The following is a 19,243-nucleotide window of genomic DNA, read 5'->3' as shown; positions in this document are numbered from 1 at the left end:
AATTTGGTCACTTTAAGTTCAAATCATTTTAGGTTTTAAATCATTTTTGAGTTTAAGGTGAACGGGTTCAAATTATTGATCCTTTATGTTCAATTCAAGTTAGGTCAAGTTTAAGTTTGGATTTGATAAAATCAAGTTTTCAAGTTTGGGACAAAGTTACCGTGGTAAATTCACTCTAGAATGAAACAAATAAAATGACAAAAACATATCAAAACATAATATAAAAATAAATTTCACTGCTTGAACTCTAATTGTAAACACTACAAATAATTAATTTCTATCTTATCGACCATCATGGTTTGTAAAAGTTACATCATTAACTGAAACCGTATCTTCAACATCATGGCTCATTAGTGGTCCTTGAGTGAAAGCAGGTGGTTTTGGAGTGTTGAGATCTGAAATCTCACTGTTAAGCATTGAAACAATAGTAGACATAGTGGGCCTATCTTTAGCATATTCTTGAATGCATAGCAATCCAACATGTATGCATCTCCATATTTCTTTCTTATTCTTTAAATCTGATTCTGACTTTGAAATCACCTTGTCTACTAAGTCCCAAATGTTGCCTTCGTTCCATAATTACCAGACCTGAAACAGTAAACAATTTTATCTAAATTAATGCCTAAATCATTTGGCTTAACGTGACTCAAAATTTTAATCTTAAAGCTTTAATAGAGTTAATTGAAGTGTTTTTACTCTCTTGATTAGGCTTGTTTTACCTAAATCTACAAAAGCTTCACTCCTATGCATAACTTCAAACTCGATTATTTATAATTAAGCTCGAGTTTGAATTGAAAATTTTCAATATTGATTAAGATTGAAAAGCTTTGCAAGCTACTCAATTCAAGTATTAGGGTTCTTGAAATTCACTTGTGAGCTACTCGATTCAAGCATTAAGATTCTCAAATTCAACTCACATGATTTCTCGACTCAATAATTATTGAGCTAAATTGAAGTTTTCTCAAACCGAACCCAAATAGATTGCAAATACGAAATCGTACATCCTAATTCCATCCACCAACATCTCTAACTATCTTATGAGCTTACATATCCGAAGAGGCTAAGGTCATCCTTGTTGTAAAAGCTTGTGTTTCTTCTTCCACTAACAATCTCTAGTAGTAGAACTTCATAGCTGAACACGTCAGATTTCTCTGAAAATCGCCCTTGCATTGCATATTCAGGAGACATATAACCACTGTATTTTAACATAAAAAAACAACACCAATTACAGCTCTTATTTAAACTTGTCCACGAGCCAACCTGAATTAAGAATAAATAATAAATAATTTAAAGTTAACTATAAAAATATATTTTTAATATTTTATTAATAAAATTAAAAACAATAAATTGAGTCCACAAATTGAACAAAATTAAACTCGATGCGAGTATGGACATGTATCATCTTTAAGCACCAAATCCGACCATAGACATATTTATACCATTTTTTATTAAAAAGAGTATAAAAAGAAATGGTAGGAAGGAAATTCTAACTTACTAAGTTCCAACACCCCTTTTAGTGCTGGCTTGATTTTCGTCACCTCCAAAGATCTTGGCTATCCCAAAATCTGAAATTTTTGGGTTTAGCTCTTGGTCAAGTAAAACATTACTTGCTTTTAGATCTCTGTGTATAATCTTCAATCTTGAATCTCTATGAAGATAAAGTAATCCTCGACTGATCCCTTCAATAATATTAAAGCGTTTTCTCCAATCCAAGAGTTTTTGTTTAACGTGATCTATAACAAAATTTAAACATAAAAACCTACCAGATTAATAATTAATTCCTACAATTGAGGATCTAAACTACAACAATCATTGTATTTCTACCGTATTGTATTCATTATGATTGTAGACATAATTAAATGGTGAAGAAAATCAAAATATCACTTTTACACCTAAATTTAAATTTTGTGAATGGAGAAAACATTTATGGGAGAACATTATTTTTTAAGGGATCCTATTCAACTCATTTCTGAATTTGATTAGAGACCGAAAATGTCATATAAGATTTGAATAAATTACTAACCGAATAGAAAAGTGTCCAAACTTTTGTTTGGCATAAACTCGTAGACGAGCATATTCTCTTCTGCTTCAACACAACACCCAAACAATTTAACCAGATTTCGATGTTGGAGCTTAGAAATAACCACCACTTCGTTCATCAATTCTTCCAAACCTTGCCCCGAAGCTTTCGACAATCTCTTCACTGCTATTTCCTTTCCATCATCTAATGTTCCCTGCACTCAAAATTCAGACTACAATACTTGATTGAAAAAAATGTGATTTCATTGACTCTGGATTCACCGGTGTTAGGATAATTATCATTTGGCTCAAAATCCAAATGGGTTTGGGTTTGATTGTGATGAGCTCGTAAGTTGAGCTTGCTTTCCTGTAAAATTCTCGATTAATGGGCCTGGCCTATGAACTCATTACAATCCGGCTTTGGACTGGTGATGATTATCCTAACAACCGGAAATCACTATTATATATTACCTTGTAAACCGGACCAAAACCACCCTGCCCTAACTTTTTCTCGGGATGGAAGTTGTTGGTCGTGGTGGCAAGTTCTTCGAACTTGAATAGTAGAAGCTGCTGGAGTTTAACACCGATTGAACTTTCTCCTATATTTTCACTATGAAATTTGTGTTTGATCTGTGTCCGTCTTTTATTCCTTCCTGTGATTGAAATCAAAGAAGCAATGAGTTGAAGGTTACATAATTGTAATTACGACTATGCCCACAGTTACTGTTGTAATAACAAAGACGACCTTACTACTTTTCCCTTTATCTGCAAATCCAGAAACTTGGTTTATGAAACTTTGGCCCAAAAGAATTGCAAATTAATTCACCCAATTTATCTAACACATGGTCCATGTTATTTGAATATAAAAATATATAGGAATGAGAATTCAAACTTTAATATATATATATAATCAGATACTAATTTGTAACTTATATAAACCAACTTAATCGAGCAAAATTGAATAATTTAATCTCACTTGAATTCAACCTTCACCTTTTACAATAGTACTCAATTAAGTTTAGAGCTTTTCACAGTATTCGAGTCAATTCTATTTTAATTTTATTTTATCTAAAATTTGAATTTAAATCGAATAAAAAATACCTTTAAATCCAATTTTACCCGAAGAGAACTCTAGAATTTACATATTTCTTAAAAAAAAGTGACTACAAAGATTAAACAAATAAAGATGGACATTTTATATTGGAACCCACCCATTGTTTGAAAAGTCAAAAAGGGTGGGCACCGAAAGTAGAAAGTAAAATTGGTTGGCAAGTTGGGTTAAAAGTTGGCATGGGATAATTGCAATTTTGGTCCCTAATTGTATAGGGACATTGCAAGTTGATCCTTGAACCTCAACTATAAATAGGCCTAACCATTTCTTACTTTCTTCATCCCACACTTGCCATTCTCTACTTAAGGCAATTGTTCTCTCTCCCTATTTGTAAACTTTCACTTGTATTTTTGGAGTGAAATATATTTGGTAGTGCCCGAGGACGTAGGCAAAATTTGCTGAACCTCGTTAAAATTCTAGTGTTCTTTATTTTTGTTCTGCATATTTTGCAAGTGTCATTGTAGTGATTTATTGTGCTATTAAATTACGATAGAGGGATATTCTGGCTAGGAAAGATCTGGTATGTAAGCGATCCTCGTGATCCACCTCTCTTTCCTGGGAATTGAACTTCGTGTGATTTTTCAGTACAATAATTTTACTCTTTCACACGCTTCCGCGCAACAATTGGTACCAGAGCCAGGTTCGTACTTGGGGAATACGACCGTTTACGGTACTATTCACGTATACGGCACTATTCACGTATACAGTACTGTTCACGTATACGGCACTATTCACGTATACGGTACTGTTCACGTATACAATAGTTGAGATTGAGGAGAAAAATGGCAGCAGCATCGTCATCAGCAAGGACTACTGTGACAAATGCAAAATTTGAAGTAGAGAAATTTGACGGTACCAATAATTTTGGTATGTGGCAGTGTGAGATCCTGGATGTCTTATGTCAGCAAGAGCTGGATATAGCCCTTGAAGAAAAACCTGACAAGATGGATGACAAGGAGTGGGCCAAGATCAATAGACAGGCGTGTGGTACAATCCGCCTATGTTTGGCCAAAGAGCAGAAGTACTCCGTCATGAGGGAGACATCAGCGAAGAAGCTGTGGGATACATTGGAAGAAAAGTTTCTAACGAAAAGTCTTGAAAATAGGCTTTATATGAAAAAGAAACTTTTTCGGTTCACGTATGCACCCGGTATGTCGATGAATGACCATGTGAACTCATTCAATAAAATTTTAGCAGACTTGCTAAATTTGGATGAGAAATTTGAAGATGAAGACAAGGCATTATTGTTGTTGAATTCCCTTCCTGATGAATATGATCATCTCACCACCACATTGCTTCATGGGAAAGATTCAATCACATTTGATGCAGTCTGTAGTGCGTTGTATAGATCTGAGACTCGAAAGAAAGATAAAAGAGATCACAGAGATACAACTGCAGAAGTCTTAACAGTAAGAGGTCGTTCACACAGCAGCAAACCTGGTAGAAGGGGTAAGTCCAAAGGGAGACCCGCCAAAGATGAATGTGCCTTTTGTCGTGAGAAAGGGCATTGGAAAAAGAATTGTCCTAAGTTACAAAAGGGCAAGTCTATTTCTAATGCATGTGTAGCGGAGCATGATGAGGAGTCAGACTTTAGCTTGGTTGGCATGGCAATGGCATGTCAAACGGATGAGTGGATATTGGATTCGGGATGTACTTACCATATGTGTCCTAATAAGGACTGGTTTTCTAGTCTTGAAGAACTAGAATGTGGAGTTGTTTTTATGGGCAATGATAGTGCCTGTAAGACAATGGGTGTAGGTACAATCAAATTGAAGAACCATGACGGCTCAATCCAAGTTCTGACAGATGTTCGCTATGTACCCAGCTTGAAGAAAAATCTCATCTCATTAGGGGCCCTAGAATCTAAAGGGCTCACAATCACTTTGAGAGATGGATTACTAAAGGTAGTAGCTGGGGTATTGACGGTGATGAAAGACACAAGAAGAAATAACTTGTACTATTTAAATGGAAGTACAGTTATTGGATCAACATCAACAGCTTCTGCGAAAGATGCAGATTCAGAGGCTACCAGGTTATGGCATAGGCGATTGGGACATGCTGGTGAAAAAGCTTTGCAGACTTTGGCAAAGCAAGGCTTGTTGAAAGGTGAAAATTCTTGCAAATTGGAATTCTGTGAACATTGTGTTCTGGGCAAGCAGACGAGGGTAAAATTTGGTTCAGCAATTCACAATACGAAAGGAATTCTGGACTATGTTCACAGTGATGTGTGGGGACCTACCAAAGTGGCTTCTTTGGGAGGTATGCACTATTTTGTCACTTTTCTTGATGATTATTCAAGAAAAGTATGGGTGTATCTAATGTAAAGAAAAAATGAAGTTTTGGATGCATTTCTGAAGTGGAAGAAGATGGTGGAGACTCAGACAGGTCGAAAGGTCAAACGACTTCGATCAGATAATGGTACTGAGTACAAAAATGATCCATTTCTACAAATATGTCAAGATGAGGGCATTGTGCGACACTTCGCTGTTCGAGATACACCACAGCAGAATGGGGTGGCAGAACGCATGAATCGGACTATACTGGAGAAAGTTCGATGTATGTTGTCCAATGCTGGATTGGGCAAGGAATTTTGGGTTGAGGCAGTTACATATGCGTGCCATCTAATTAACCGATTGCCATCAGCTGCAATAAATGGTAAAACTCCTATGGAGATGTGGACTGGTAAACCTGCTACTGATTATGATTCTTTACATGTTTTTGGTTCCACTGCATATTATCATGTAAAAGAATCTAAGTTAGACCCAAGAGCAAAGAAAGCATTATTCATGGGTATAACTGGTGGTGTAAAAGGATACCGTCTCTGGTGTCCTGATACAAGGAAGATTGTTTTCAGTAGAGATGTAACTTTTGATGAATCAACCATGATGAAGAACGAGGATTCACAAAAAGATGACAAAACCAGTAGTACTTTGCAGCAGGTGGAGTTTGAAAAGGTTAATGATGATCCAGCTAATATTGAAAGAACAAATGATGAAGAAGTTTCGACCCAAGAACTTCTACAGCAACAAGATTCAATTGCATATAGGAGGCCAAGAAGAGAGATTCGTAAGCCTGCTCGCTTTGATGATATGGTGGCCTATGCACTTCCAATTGCAGATGACGATGTTCCTTCCACTTACACAGAAGCAATAAGTAACTCTGATGGTGTAAAGTGGAAGCAAGCTATGAATGAAGAAATGCAGTCTCTTCATAAAAATAGGACTTGGGAGTTGGTGAGACTGCCCAAGGGAAAGAAGGCAATTGGATGCAAATGGGTATATGCAAAGAAGGAAGGATTTCCTGGTAAAAATGAAATTCGATACAAGGCTAGATTGGTAGCAAAGGGTTACGCTCAGAAAGAAGGAATAGACTACAATGAAGTGTTTTCTCCAGTTGTGAAGCATTCGTCTATTCGAATTTTGCTAGCCTTGGTTGCGCAATACGATCTTGAACTAGTTCAGCTTGATGTGAAGACAACATTTTTACACGGTGATTTGGAAGAGGAAATCTATATGACTCAGCCTGATGGATTCAATGTTGCTGATAAAGAAAATTGGGTTTGCAAACTGACAAAGTCGCTTTATGGATTGAAACAATCTCCGAGGCAGTGGTACAAGCGATATGATCAGTTCATGAAAGGGCAAAGGTACACAAGAAGTAAATTTGATCATTGCGTATATTTTCAGAAGCTACAAGAAGGAACTTTCATATACTTGCTCTTATATGTTGATGATATGCTGATAGCATCTAAGAGCAAAGTTGAGATTGAGAGATTGAAGACTCAACTCAATCTCGAGTTTGAGATGAAAGATCTAGGTGAAGCTAAGAAGATTCTTGGCATGGAAATATGTAGAGATAGAGCTCATGGCAGAGTTAGCTTGTCTCAGAAGCAGTATTTGAAGAAAGTACTACAGCAGTTTGGCATGAACGAGCAGACCAAACCTGTAAGTACCCCGTTGGCTTCTCATTTCAAGCTTTCTGCACAACTATCTCCTTCGACGAATACGGAACGAGAATACATGTTGCAAGTTCCGTATTCTAATGCAGTGGGTAGCTTGATGTATGCAATGGTGTGTACAAGACCCGACATTTCACAGGCAGTTAGTATAGTGAGCAGGTATATGCATAATCCTGGAAAAGGACATTGGCAAGCTGTGAAATGGATTCTACGGTATATTCAGAAGACCGTGGATGTTGGATTACTGTTCAAGCAGGATAATACACTTGGTAAAGGTGTTATTGGGTACGTTGATTCTGACTATGCCGGTGATTTGGACAAGCGAAGATCAACCACCGGTTATGTGTTTACACTTGCTGGAGGACCAATAAGTTGGAAGTCTACACTACAGTCTACAGTTGCATTGTCAACCACAGAAGCCGAGTACATGGCTGTAACAGAGGCTGTAAAGGAGGCTATTTGGTTACAAGGTATAGCTAAAACCTTGGGGTTGGTTCAGGAGCATATTAACGTGTATTGTGATAGTCAAAGTGCTATTCATTTAGCAAAGAATCAAGTCTATCATGCACGTACAAAACATATCGACGTACGATTCCATTTTGTGCGGGAAATTATTGAAGAGGGGAAAATTTGTCTTCAGAAGATCAAGACTGCAAATAATCCCGCAGATATGATGACCAAGGTGGTAACAGCAACCAAGTTCGAACATTGTTTGAACTTGATTAATATCCTGCAAGTTTAACAGTTGAAGAATGCACTATCAAGTATTGTTATCAAAGGCAGAAAGAATTGTGTGAAGATAAGATTATCCTAATCAAATCTTCAAGGTGGAGATTATTGGAACCCACCCATTGTTTGAAAAGTCAAAAAGGGTGGGCACCGAAAGTAGAAAGTAAAATTGGTTGGCAAGTTGGGTTAAAAGTTGGCATGGGATAATTGCAATTTTGGTCCCTAATTGTATAGGGACATTGCAAGTTGATCCTTGAACCTCAACTATAAATAGGCCTAACCATTTCTTACTTTCTTCATCCCACACTTGCCATTCTCTACTTAAGGCAATTGTTCTCTCTCCCTATTTGTAAACTTTCACTTGTATTTTTGGAGTGAAATATATTTGGTAATGCCCGAGGACGTAGGCAAAATTTGCTGAACCTCGTTAAAATTCTAGTGTTCTTTATTTTTGTTCTGCATATTTTGCAAGTGTCATTGTAGTGATTTATTGTGCTATTAAATTACGATAGAGGGATATTCTGGCTAGGAAAGATCTGGTATGTAAGCGATCCTCGTGATCCACCTCTCTTTCCTGGGAATTGAACTTAGTGTGATTTTTCAGTACAATAATTTTACTCTTTCACACGCTTTCGCGCAACATTTTACCTCTTTGTTGACCCATTCTACGCAATACGAAGAGTGCAGAAATTATTATAATCACGAGCATGCCTGAAATTACTGTTGTAATAACAATGACCTTAGTATGTTTCCCTGTATCTGCAAATCCAGAAACATGGTTAATAAAACATCTAAACCGAAAATGAAGATTAATTGATGCAATTCGTCACACACATGGTCGATATGGAAGACAAGTTTACCAAGTTCCGAAGATGGCAGACGAATGTAAAGATCGACTCCCCGAGTAGAGAATTTCTGGACATCAATCAAATCTCCACTCCATAACATGCAACCAATGCCAGCATCATACGCATAAGCCACGCACGAACAATTCTTCATGCATTGATCTTTGCATTCGCCGTTAGTTATTGATGACTGGTCTGGAAATGCCGGTACTTTCGTCTTTTTCAGCTTTAAAAACCCATCATCTCCTTGGCCTACTTCACTTCCGTTGTTGTTATCTCTTTGGCAGTGCAAAGGGGTAGTCCTAAAACACCCACTACTCCAATTACCTTGACTCCATTCTTCTATATTCCTAGGCTTAAACCCTTTCAAGCAACTGCAAATGGGTCGTTTCGTTGAATCGCAGATTCCAAATGCCCCACACTTTCCATAAACATCACAATCTGTTCGATAACTAGAGTACCCGGTTATCCAGTCCCCTTTCCCCGCATCCCATATTCGTTCAACGAATCTTCCGTCAGACTCTAATTCATAGTATATCAACCTAGAATCAGTAGAATATTCGTAAGTTTCGTAATAGGTTTTTTCTACATCATCTGCAACCACATAAAACCCATCAAAATAAACTCTATTAACATTTATTAAACCAATATAGATACGACCATTCCATGGGCCGGTCCGAGAATATATCTGGTTATTGTTCCAAACGACACCCTCCGGGATGCTGAAAGGTTCAATGCCTTGAAAAAAGTTGCCATCAGATGGATCATCAAGGCTTTTCCATGATCTCGTCTGCACCTTACGACCCGTTTTTACATCAGTGCTGATCTTCATAGTTTGAAGAAATGCATTAGAAGGGTGTTGAAAACTCTCCCATAAGATGCTGCTTCCTCCATTCTCACCGTTATTGAGGACAAGGTTTCCAGAGTCTAAAAGCTGTGCAGTTGTTGCGTTAGGGATCAAATTCGTAACATTTGTTGACCAAAGAATCTCAGCTTTTCCATTGGAAACAACAAGGTTGCCATCATCTGATATGGTGAGAATTGCAGAAGAGTCTTTGAGAGGCCTGTTTCTATTTGCCACCCATACAACAGTTTGTACGGGGATTTGGTGGTACAATATCCCTACATAACGATTGCTGGAGTTAGCCAAGCTGAAGAATCCCAATCGGAAAACACCATTCTGGGAGATTATAACATCAGGGTCTTTGATGGATTTTGATGCTGTTATAGTGTGTGAAGCAGTGCCAAACTGCAGCTGTAAGTCAAAACAAGATATTAAAGCTACTAAAACAGAGCAGCTAATAGTTTTCCCCATGACCGTGTAACTGGTGCAGAACTTGGAAGTGATTCTATGATTTATGAATGGTATTAATAAAGGTCAAATAATAAATAAGGTCCCTCTATTTTTACATATTTGGAAGGTTTAGTCCCTACAATATAATTTTTTTTTTCAATTTCTTTGGTTTTCGAAATATGTATTCAATCATACTAAATTATTTTGACAGAGTTAATGAAAAAAGGTTGATTGTCAATCTTGAAAATAAGGTGCAATTGGAAAGTTGCACAACCTACCATATTTTTTATTGAAAAATTTTGATTTAATTCTTACGAAGACTTCAAGCAACAATTTAATAGAATAGATCATGACGAAAGTCAGTCAAGCAATTGCTCTATTTAAAGACTTTATGTTATTTGTGCTACAGAGAGATCTGGTCTTTTTTATAGAAATAGAAGTTTATTCCTTGAAATTCTTTGCATATTTTGATTCTTTATTGAAAACTTATTCGAGAACAATTCAAGGGAATATACGATCCCACCGATTGAAGGAATCCTTAATGCAAGTTCATTGTAAACCATTTATTCTTTTCAGTTTGTAACTAAGGTTTCAAGGGAAAATCTTAGTGGAGGAAAATGATCTTATATTGATATATAGTAACGATGTTGCAATTTGAGCAAAGTTTCATAGGTGTACAAAAGTTTTTTGATTTGTATAACCAATTTTTGTGTGTCCATCTCTATCAATTGAATTTGCAATTTCTAAAAAGAGGAGGGATAAAAAATACCGAATTATATGAAAGGACTAAATTCACAAAGTATATATAGGGTAGGGGCCTTCTACAGAAATTGACTCTTTTTTAGGGTCTGATTTTGATATAGTGTAATGATGTTTCATGGCAGTCTTAAATGTTTACATCCAGTGATCTACATCTAAACTGTCTTTGCATATACGTAATCTCATTTGGACTTAGGGAAATTTTCTGGAAGTGTCAATTACTCTTAATTTTCTATAGTTTTGTTGGCACTTTCTTCCACTGGAGTACCAAAAAATCAACTCATGTGCCACCATGTTCACACAAATACTGTCAGGGTAGGTGTCCAACAAATTGAATTATGGACCTAGGACTTAATTTTAATATAATCTTTTTTATCATGGACCGATACTATATTTTAATTTATAAAATAATTAAATTCTTTAAATTATGTGTAACTCAAATTATAACAGTTAGATTAATTATTTTTAAAATATTATACAATAAAATATTATCACATGTGTGATGTTATGTTAACTTTTTATTTATAAATAATACTCACAAAAATAATGTTATATCACTTAATGAATTTAACTACTATCATTCTAATTAGGATTAAATTTTAAAATTTAAAAATTTTAAAGATTAAAAAATCAATTTAAAGAATAACGATTAAATTCACAACTTAAACATAAAATCAATTTAATTAATAAAATTTAACTACTAAAATCAAATAAATGTATAATTTAAAGTATTAGAAAACTATACAGAAGGACCCACTAGACTTGCTTGGAGCTTAAGTTGGTCTTTCTTAATTTGCCAAGCAAAGAAGGTGGAAGATAAAGATCCTGTCAGCAAATGATGGAATATGACATGATAAAGTAATTTCATGTTCATTTATTTATATTATGGATTTACAAGTGCATTATTTGTAGAATTATAATTGAATACACCATTCTTTCAGCACACAGACACATTGACTTAGTATTTGCCAATCTTTAGAAGTTTTTTGTCCGTTTGATATGCCGCATGCATGGCTTATATGTCCCACAACTTGGAATTGTTTGCTACAGGGATAAATCTAAAATATGAATTTTTTATTTAAATTTTATAAATTATTAATACATTTATCGATATAATACAATTTTGTATTTCATATTACATATATAAATAATTTAATTTATCTAATACAAAAAATAAAGTAATGTATTTATTTATTTAAATATTTTATGTATACATTTGAGTCATAATCAAAGTTTGATGTGTATAATTACATCAAATCAAAGTTTATGTATCAAATTACATATTAAATCAAACTTTATATGTAGTTTTGATATTTATTCCTTTGTTATACGAATCTTACAAATAAGAATATTTGTTTAGCTACAGATGTTGGACTGAGTGATAAGAAGTTTAATCAGGAGGAAAGTCAGAAAATTTTTCTAGGAGCTGGAATTAAGTTATATATTTTTGTGAGAGATAAAATGTAATTTCACTATTTTAATAACTTATATCTTTATAATTTTAAAAGGTTAAATCAAAATTTTAGTATTTTTGGAAGTCAAAGTATAAATTTACTGTATATAAATTTAAAATTCTATAAACTTTAAAAAGCCAAAAGCGAGATTTTCTTTTCTGGGGAGGGGAAAACAGGCTAACGAAACCCTTGATAGCATCCCTGGCACCACCCTGAATTCAATGTTCCTTAACTAAAATTTCGAGTTTAGTTTTGTGGATATTGAATATAGTGTTGAGACCTAAATTTAATTGAAACCGGATAAAGAATTCTAAATTTAATTGAAACTAAACACCAAAGGATCTCAGACTAAAAAGGAAAGTAACACTATGCATATCGATCATTTGTAGGAAAATATACCAACTTTTAATTATTTTGATTCAATATGTTGCCTTACAAATGATTTTCTAAGGCCAAGTGATTGGCACTAGGATATATGGTACCAAATTTTGCTAGCCTTCGGGATAAGATTAGAAGTGAGATTTCTTCATGGAGTACTCGGTTACTTTAGTGAGGTATTTATAAAACTTGCACTTCAAGCTATTCCTACCCATGCGATGATGTGTTTTCTGCTCCCTAAGACGTTTTGCAAAGAGCTCAAAGCTATACGGGCCAGATTTTGGTGGCAGAAGTCGACAGAGAGTAAGGGTATACATTAGTGCAATTGGTCTTATTTTTGTAACTTGAAAGAAGATGGTGGGATAGGTTTCCGCGATTTGGCAAAATTTAACATGGCATTGTTAAATTGGTTTTATTTCAATGCTTGAACTTTAATTGTAAACAATACAAATAATTAATTTACATTTTTATCGACCATCAAGGTTTGTAAGAGTTACATCATTAAGTGAACCTCTATCTTCAACATCATGACTCATTAGTGGTGCTTGAGTGAAAGCAGGTTGCTTTGGAGTGTTAAGATCTGAAATCTCACTATTAAGCATTGAAATAACAATAGATATAGTGGGCCTATCTTTAGTATATTCTTGGACGCATAGCAATCCAACATGTATATTATGCATCTCCATATTTCTTTTTCCATATTTGAATCTGATTTCGACTCTAAAATCACCTTGTCTACTAAGCCCCAAATATTGCCTTCCCTCCATAATTTCCATGCCTGAAAACAAAAAACAACTTTTGACTTCATTAATAACAAAATTATTCAAGATAAGATAAAGATTAAAATGTTCTAACTCTATTAGGCTTGTTTTACCTAAGTCTACAATGAGCTTCACTCTTATGCTTAACTTCAAACTTGATTATTTGTAATCAAGTTCGAGTTTGAACTAAAACTTTTCAATATTGATTAAGATTGAAAAGCCTTGCAAGCTAATCGTTTCAAGTATTAGGGTTCTTGAAGTTAGCTTGTGAGCTACTCGATTCAAAAATTTAGATTCTCAAATTCAACTCACATGATTGCTTGACTCAATAATTGTTGAGCCAAATTTAAGTTTTCTGAAATCGAACCCGAATAACTCTCAAATACAATATCTTACACCCTAATTCCATCCACCAACATCTCTAACTATCTTATGAACTTACATATCCCAAGAGGCTGAGGTCATCCTTATTGTTGTAAAAGCTTGTGTTTCTTCTTCCACTAACAATCTCTAGTAGTAGAACTCCATAGCTGAGCACATCTGATTTCTCTGAAAATTGCCCTTGCATTGCATACTCAGGGGACATATAACCACTGTATTTTAAAATTAAAAAAACACCCATTACAACTCTAATTTAAACTTGGCCACGAGCCAACCCAAATTAAGAATAAATAATAAATCATTTAAAATTAAAAACAATAAATTGAGTCCACAAATTGAAAAAAATTAAACTTGATACTTGGTATGAACATTTATTTTCTAAAAGCACCGAACCCGACCATAGACATATTTATATCATATTTTATCAAAAAATGAATAAAAATAAATGGTAGAGAGAAAGTTCCTACTTACTAAGTTCCAACAACCGTTTTAGTATTGGCTTGATTTTCGTCTCCTCCGAAGATCCTTGCCATCCCAAAATCTGAAATTTTTGGATTTAAATCTTGGTCAAGTAAAACATTACTTGCTTTTAAATCTCTATGTATAATTCTTAATCTTGAATCTCTATGAAGATAAAGTAATCTTTGACTGATTCCTTCAATAATTTTGAAGCGCTTTCGCCAATCTAAGAATCTTTGTTTAATAGGATCTGTAACAAAATTTATCACCAAAATTAATAATTAATTCCTATAATTGAGGATCTAAACTAAAACCAGCATTTTATTTCTATCATATTGTATTCATTATGAATGTAGCATAATTGAAGTTACGTCAATCAATTGAAATAAATATTAAAATGCGGAAAGAGTCAAAATTTACTGCTGCCACTACTATTTAAATCCTAGAATATAGACCAACTCCTAATAAAAAATATATAATTTTCCTTATAAAATAGATTTTAAAAAAAGAGAGAGAGAGAGAAAATTCAAAGAAAAAAAGTGAAAATTCAAAAAAAAATGTAGACAGCACAAAATTGAATATATATATATATATATATAGTAATTTTACTTAATAAACTTGAATGTTATTCTATTTTCTTTTTGAAATTTCCTTTTTTTGGGGAATAAAAATTAAAAAATTGGAAATATTTATAAAAAAAAGCAAAATAAGTTAGAAAAATAGTTTATGGTGATGCAAACATTTTTTTACTTATATATATATAATATATAATATATGTATACATATATATTGTACGTAGCTTAGCTAGGTTATACAATTCATATATTGTAAGACATTAACTTTAGTAATAAATATAATATATAATTAGATTTAAGTTGGATTGGGCCACTTAAAAATCAAAATTAAATCCCAAATTTAATTTATATGGATTTGATTTATCTAGTCAAACTTATGAGATTAGGCAGTCACGAAAATGTACCCATGACTAGTGAATTGAATGGTAAGAATTTAGTTCTCAAAAAAAAAAAAAAAGAATGGTAAGAATTTAAATGCCTCTTAAACAAAGTTTTTAATTTAAATTTTGTGAATGAATTGACTTAATTTGATTTTAAATTTAATCAGAGTTGAATATGATTAACTAACACTTAAAAAAAGAGAGTTTAAATAAATTACTAACTAAACAGAAAAGCGTCCAAACTTTTATTGGGCATGAACTCATAGACGATCGAGCATCTTCTCTTCTGCTTCAACACAACACCCAAATAATCTAACCAAATTTCGATGTTGGAGCTTTGAAATAACCACCACTTCGTTCATAAATTCTTCCAATCCTTGCCCCGAAGCTTTCGACAATCTCTTCACTGCTATTTCTTTTCCATCATCTAATGTTCCCTGCACTCACAATTCATATCACAATACTTAATTGAGAAAAGAATGTCATTTCATTAACGCTGGATTCACCGGAAATAGCTATTATTTATTACCTTGTAAACAGGGACAAAACCACCCTGCCGTAGCTTTTTTGCAGGATGGAAGTTGTTGGTCGCGGTGGCAAGTTGTTCGAAATTGAATAGTGGAAGCTGCTCGGGTTTAACACCGGTTGGTCGCGGTGGCAAGTTGTTCGAAATTGAATAGTGGAAGCTGCTCGAGTTTAACACCGATTGAACTTTCTCCAACATTTTCACTATAAGATTTGTGTTTGATCTGTTTGTGTCTTTTATTCCTTCCTGAGATAGAGATCAAAGAAGCAATGAGTTGAAGGCTACATAATTGTAGATATCGCTATGCCTACAAACTACAATTACTGTTGTAATAATAATGATGATATTGTTGCAAATTTATCAGATATTCTTCTCTTAAAGTGATTACATATTTCATATAAAAAAAAGTGACTACATAAATTAAATAAATAGAGACGACAATTTACCTCTTTGTTTAGCCATCCCACACCATAGGAAGAGTGCAGAAATTGTAATAACCACTATGCCCGCAATTACTGTTGTAATCGCAATGACCTTAGTACTTTTGCCTTTATCTGCAATTTTAGACACTTGGTTAATAATACTTGGGTAATTAACGCAATTTATCAAACATGGTCAACATGAAGACAAGGTTACCAAGTTCCGAAGATGACAGACGAATGTAAAGATCGACTCCGCGAGTGGGGAATTTCTGGACATCAATCAAATCTCCACTCCATAACATGTAACCAATACCAGCATCATACGCATAAGCCACGCACGAACAATTCTTCATGCATTGATCTTTGCATTCGCCGTTAATTATTGATGACTGATTTGGAAAAGCCGGTACTTTCATCGTCTTGAGCTTCAAAAACCCATCATCACTTTGCCCTGCTCCTCCACTGCCATTGTTGTTATCTCTTTGGCACTGCAAAGGGGTAGTCCTATAAAACACCCTCTACTCCAATTACCTCTACTCCATTCCTCTGCATTCCTAGGCTTAAATCCCTTTGAGCAACTGCAAATGGGTCGTTTCATTCGATCGCAGATTCCGAATGCCCCACACTTTCCATAAAAATCACAATCTGTTCGAAGAATTTGGTAACTGTTTATCCAGTCCCCTTTCCCCGCATCCCAATTTCGTCCAACGAATCTTCCTTCATAATCTAATTCATAGTATATCAACATAGACTTATTAGAATATTTGTAAGTTTCATAATAACTTTTTCCGTCATCATCTGCAACCACATAAAACCCATCAAGATAAACGGTATTCATATCTATTAAACCAATATAGATATGGCCATTCCATGGGCCAGTCCGAAAATATATCTGGTTATTGTTCCAAATGACACCCTCTGGGATGTTGAAAGGTTCGAGGCCTTGAGAAAAGTTACCATCAGATGGATCATCAGGGCCTTTCCATGATCTGGTATGCACCTTACGACCCGTTTTTAAATCAACGCCCATCTTCATAGTTTGAAGGAATACATTAGAAGGGTGTTGAAAACTCTCCCATAAGCTGCTGCTTCCTCCATTGTCGCCATTATTGAGGACAAGATTTCCAGAGTCTAGAAGCTGTGCAGTTGTTGCATTAGGAACCAGATTCGTAACATGTGTTGACCAAAGAATCTCAGCTTTTCCATTCAAAACAACAAGTTTGCCATCATCTGATATGGTGAGAATTCCAGAAGAGTCTTTGAGAGGCCTGTTTCTATTTGCCACCCATACAACGGTTTGTACGGGGATTTGGTTGTACAATATCCCTACATAACGATTGGTGGAATTAGCAAAGCTGAAGAATCCCAATCGGAAAACTCCACCCTGTGAGATGATAAATTCAGGGTCTTTGATGGATTTTGATGCTCTTAGAGTGTCTGAAGCAGTGCCAATCTGCAGCTGCAAGTAAAAACAAGATATTAAAGCTGGTAAAAGGCAGCTACTAATAGTTTTACCCATGAAGTTCTTGAAGTGCAGACCCCGGAAGTGAGGCTATGATTTGTAAATGATTTTTGTTATGATCCCTTATTGGCTTCTGGGAATTCAATTGGAATACCAAAAAGGCAACTCGCATAAAATTATAATTGGATAGAGCATTATCGAGCATAGACTTTTCTGTTTCTGCCAATGTTTATTCGTCTTCGTACTTTGATATGACAAGTTGGAATCATAGGCTATTCCAATCTTACAAGTAGACCTGTCTCAACTAGACCTGGCTAAGTACACAATCAATCTATAAGTTTAAATATTTCCTTAGTTTATTATTATTATTATTATTATTATTATAAGATCTATATTTGTTTAATTTCATGTTATATGTAAATTACATCAAAATTGGAATATGTTAAAAAGTATATTTATTTGTTTAATATAAAAAAAATTCAACCATTAAAAATATATATAAAACTGTATTCTCAAATAACATATATATCAAATTAATTGAAAACCTAATGTGAATAATAAAAAAAATTATATTACTAAATTAAAATTTAATTTGTTAAATAAAATTTGTATAAATATATAAAATTAATACAACATTATAATGTATTCAACCTATTATTTGAAATATTACAAATTTAAATGCAAAGTAAAACTTAAGTAAAATTAATACAACATCAAAGTCTTTGATGGATTTTGATGCTGTTATAGTGTGTGAAGCAGTGCCAAACTGCAGCTGTAAGTCAAAACAAGATATTAAAGCTACTAAAACAGAGCAGCTAATAGTTTTCCCCGGTGCAGAACTTGGAAGTGATTCTATGATTTATGAATGATATTAATAAAGGTCAAATAATATATGAGGTCCCTGTATTTTTACATTTTTGGAAGATTTAGTCCCTACAATGTAATTTTTTTTCAATTTCTTTGCTTTTCGGAATATTTATTTAATCATACTAAATTATTTGAGAGAATTAATAAATAAATAAATAAGGTTGATTGTCAATATTGAAAATAAGGTGCAATTGGAAAGTTGTACAACCTATACCATATACATATTGGCATATTTTTTACTGAAAAATCTTGATTTAATTCTTACATTATATTAAAGACTTTAAGCACCAATTTAATGGAATGGATCATGACGAAAGTCAGTCAAGCAATTGCTCTATTTAAAGAATTTATGTTATTTGTGGTACAGAGAGATCTGGGTTTTTTTTATAGAAATAGAAGCTTATTCCTCAAAAATGTTTACATATTTTGATTCCTTATTAAAAACTTATTCGAGAACAATTCAAGGAAATATACGTTCCCACCAACAATTCAAGGAAATATACGTTCCCACCAATTGAAGAATTACTAGGCATTAATGCTTAACTAAAGAAGACTTGTTTGTCTCATTATAGACGATTATGAGAGAGCACTTGTCTATTCATTGTTAGGAAATTCTTAATGCAAATTCATTGTAAATCTTTTTTTTTTTCAATTTGTAGCTAAGCTTTCAAGGGAAAATCTTAGTGGGGGAAAATGATCTTATATTGATATATAGGAGCAATGTTACAATTTAGTGAGAAAGTTGAATTTAAATTCACATCTTACACTGCATATTGATAGTAAATTAGATTTTGGGTAAAGTCTCATAGACATAAAAAAGTTTTTTGATTTGTATAACTAATTTTTGTATCCATCTCTATCAA

The 19,243-nt window shown here is 33.9% G+C and overlaps 1 pseudogene; it reads right to left on the bottom strand.

Annotated features, from left to right (window-relative positions):
- Positions 1-208: 208 nt before the first annotated feature.
- On the bottom strand, positions 209-17,794 carry LOC107932675 (uncharacterized; annotated as a pseudogene).
- Positions 17,795-19,243: the final 1,449 nt, after the last annotated feature.

The sequence above is a fragment of the Gossypium hirsutum genome, chromosome A01 (assembly GCF_007990345.1).
Source record: "Gossypium hirsutum isolate 1008001.06 chromosome A01, Gossypium_hirsutum_v2.1, whole genome shotgun sequence".
Lineage (NCBI taxonomy): Eukaryota > Viridiplantae > Streptophyta > Magnoliopsida > Malvales > Malvaceae > Gossypium > Gossypium hirsutum.
This window is presented reverse-complemented; position numbering and strand designations above follow the sequence as displayed.